The following is a 3802-nucleotide window of genomic DNA, read 5'->3' as shown; positions in this document are numbered from 1 at the left end:
CCCGGTCTCCCGGCCGACTCCGGGGGAGGAGAGGGCCTGGCCCCGCCGGGTCGAGGCCAGGGGCTGGCGCCTAGCCCAGTGACCTGGAACGGTTCCTCTCGTTCCGTAGGAACGGTGGCGGGTGGCGGTAAACGAGAGGTGGAGGGTGCCCGGAAGTGCGCCTTGGATTCAAGGATTTGGGGAGTTATTGCCAAAGACTTGTTAGGAGGGAAATTGCACTATGTAGTGCCCCAGGAGCTTGCGTTGCCTCTGAAGACAAAGAGGACGTTCAACAGTGAGGACATCCATACACGGGTTCTCCCTGTGAACCGGGGTTTTTTTTTTGTTTTTTTTTTTCTTTTTGGTGCTTGTTTTTTGGAGTCACGGTCTCACTCAGTCGTCCAGGTAGAGTGCAGTGGCACGATCACGGCTCACCGCAGCCTTGACCTCCTGGGCTCAGGCGATCCTTCCGTCTCAACCTCCAGAGTAGCTGGGACTACAGGCGCGTGCCACCCACGCCTGGCTAATTGTTTGATTTGTGTAGAGATGAGGTCTCGCTCTGTTGCCCAGGCTGATCTCGAACTCGTAGGCTCAAGCAATCCTCTCCCCTCAGCTTCCCAAAGTGCTGTAATTACAGGTGTGAGCCACTGCGCTGGTCTCTGACTCAGTAGCTATGTATGACTTAAAGTAAAAGCGGTCCCTGAAAATAAACGAAAAGGTCTATAGGAACTTGGGGTCAGTAATGTTAAAAGCCTGTTTGCGGTTCCTTAAAGCTTCCTTAAGGAAATTCAAACTGATTACTCCCGGACCCACCTACCAGGTGGCAAGGGTAGGGTTGATTTCCCACACTCACTAGTACAGACAAGAAACCGTTTATGCAGTAGGTTCTCCCAGGCTTATTTATGGCAAAGTGACAAAAGTTAGAAGGGATAGGCATCTGAAAGAATTAGAAGATCTAAATCTGTTATTATTGAACTCCTCCCTCTGAGAGGTACCAAGGGTAGCAAGACTTAAACAGGCAAAAGAAGGTAGATTGTGTCTAGATTATGAAAAATGTCACGGGAGTGTAAATTAATGATATAACTTAGATGGGTGGACTAGAAGTGAGCAGTTTATTTGATGGTAGACGGTATCCAGAATAATTCAATTACCTTTACTGAGCCTGGTAGTTTTCTTTTTTTTTTTTTAATAATCTGTAAAATATAATTTCTACTTTATAGAGTTGCTGAGAGGACTAACTGAATAATGCATGTACTACACTATCTTCTGAGCATAAGTAATTTTCACCCTGGCTCTCACACCAGCAAACAAAAATATACATGCTGGTTGCCAACTTGAACCCTACATGTGACATCCTTCAAAATGCCTGCACCTGCCTTCTGCCCTGCCTACCAATAATTGCATGTATATTTCACTTTGCCAAAGTTCAAAATGAAAATGTCATAAAATATTTTATGAGTGGCTTAAGCAGACACTTGTGTTTCTCACAGTTCAGGAGGCCGCAAGTCTGAGATCAGGGTGCCAGCGTGGTAAGGGCCCGCTTTCTGTCTTACGGATGGCTTCCTTCTTGCTGTGTCTTCCCATAGGAGAGAGAGGAAGCGTTGCTGTCTCTTCTTTTTCTTATACAGGCACTAATCCCATTGTAGGGGCACCATGATCTTCTCTAAACCTAATTACCTCCTATTGGCCCTGTCTCCTAATACCATCACCTGGGAGGGTTAGGCCTCAACACATGAATTGGAGAAGGGGAGACACAAGCATTGTGTAACATAACAAAATTTAATGGGCATCGGGATATGTAGAAAGTGTACTGACCTGGGAGTCAAAAACAACTCATTCACCAAACAGGCAAATCATTTACCCTTTCAGCACCTCAGTTCCTTGTCCATAAAATAAGATGGTTAGGATGGGAGATGTCTAGGTTTCTTTCCTGTTAGAATGTTCACAATCTTTCTTTCTTTAGAACAGTCATTTCCAATGTATAGATGAGGAAATGAGAGGTCAGAGAGCTTCATTTATTCACTGAACCAGTTTCTTCTCAGGTGCTTGCCAGGCACTGACGATTCAATGATGACTAAGGAAGATCTAGGCTTTAAGATCTAGTGTGGCAACAGAGGGTAGACAATTAAATTACAGCGAGTGTGGTGATCAGGAGAGATACCAGATACAGTAGGAGCATAGGGTCCTTAGTAGCAAGAAGCAACCATTAACTTGGGCTTATAATAAACAGAAAAGAAATGTATTACAATGGCATTTGGTAGCTAATGAAATCTCTAGAAGGGCCAGAGCATCAGGCTTGGAAGTTAGGAAGATGTCTTTAAAATATATGGAGCCTAGCCGGACATGGTGGCACGTGCCTGTAGTTCCAGCTACTTGGAAGGCTGAGGCGGAAGGATCACCCAGCAGGTCAAGGCTGCGGTGGCCGTGAGCATGCCACTGCCCTCACTGCTAATAAAATAAGCTAGGCTGGGTGCAGTGGCTCACACCTGTAATCTCAGCACTTTGGGAGGCCGAAGCAAGAGAATTGCCTGAACTCAGGAGTTCGAGACAAGCCTGAGCAACATGGCAAGACCTCATCTCTACAATAAATAAAAAAATTAGCCAGGTGTGGTGGTGTGCGCCTATGGTTCCAGGTACTTGGAAGGCTGAGATGGAAGGATCACCTGCGCTCAGCAGGTCAAGGCAGCGGCAGCCGTGAGCATGCCACTGCACTCCAACCTGGGCGACGGAGTGAGACTCCACCTCAGAAAAAGGAAAAGAATACAGATGTCTACTTACATAGTGGGGCAACTGAAGTTCTGTAACCAACACTCCAAGGAAGAAAAGAGATGTGAGCAAAGACCGGGACAGGAGGAGGTGAAAGGAAAGAGTTTTTTATAGGAGGAGGGAACTGCATGCAAGGGTCTGAAGATGGAAGGAAAGTGCAAGTTCAGTAAGTTTCCATAGCCAATGAGTAGGTAGAGCTGGAGTTTGAATCAAAGACCGGGCGCCTCCAAAACCTGTTTTGGTAATTTAAATATTACATCACAAAGCCTTGCTACCTTTGTGATGAAGGAAAAAAAAAGAAAATAGCTATTAAAAAAAAATTTTTTTTGAGTTGGAGTCTCACTCTGTTGCCCAGGCTGGAGTGCAGTGGCACGCTCATGGCCACCACCGCCTACACTTGCTCAGCTCAGGTGACCCTTCCGCCTCAGCCTTCCTAGTAGCTGGAACCATAGGCATGTGCCACCATGTCTGGCCGAGTTCTTTGATTTACTGTAGAGACGAGGTCTTGCCATGTTGCTCAGGCTGGTCTTAAATCCCTGAACTCAGGTAATCCTTTCACCTCTGCCTCCCAATGTGCTGGGATTATAGGTGTGAGCCACTGCGCCTGGTTCAAAAATTTTCAATACACTTGCTGTATTAGGATTTTATTTTCTTTTGAGTCTGAGTCTCATTCTGTCGCCCAGGCTGTAGTGTGGTAGCACAACCATGGCTCACCACAGTCTTGACTCCCAGGCTCAGGCAATCCTTCCACCTCAGCCTCTTGAGTAGCTGGGACTACAGGGGCATGCCACCACAGCTGGCTAATTTTTTTGATTTTTAGAGATGAAGTCTCACCATGTTGCCCAGGCTGATCTCAAACTCTTGGACTCAAGCAATCCTTCCACCTTAGTGTCCCAAGTTGCTGGGATTACAGGCACAAGCCACTACACCCAGTTCAATATATTTATTTTAAAAAATTCTGATTGACCGGGCTCGGTGGCTCAGCCTGTAATCCCAGCACTTTGGGAAGCCGAGAAGAGTGGATTGCCTGAGCATGCAGGTTCAAGACCCACCCGGG

Source organism: Carlito syrichta, unplaced genomic scaffold, assembly GCF_000164805.1.
Source record: "Carlito syrichta isolate Samal-C Ts95f unplaced genomic scaffold, Tarsius_syrichta-2.0.1 Scaffold138500, whole genome shotgun sequence".
NCBI lineage: Eukaryota > Metazoa > Chordata > Mammalia > Primates > Tarsiidae > Carlito > Carlito syrichta.
This window is presented reverse-complemented; position numbering follows the sequence as displayed.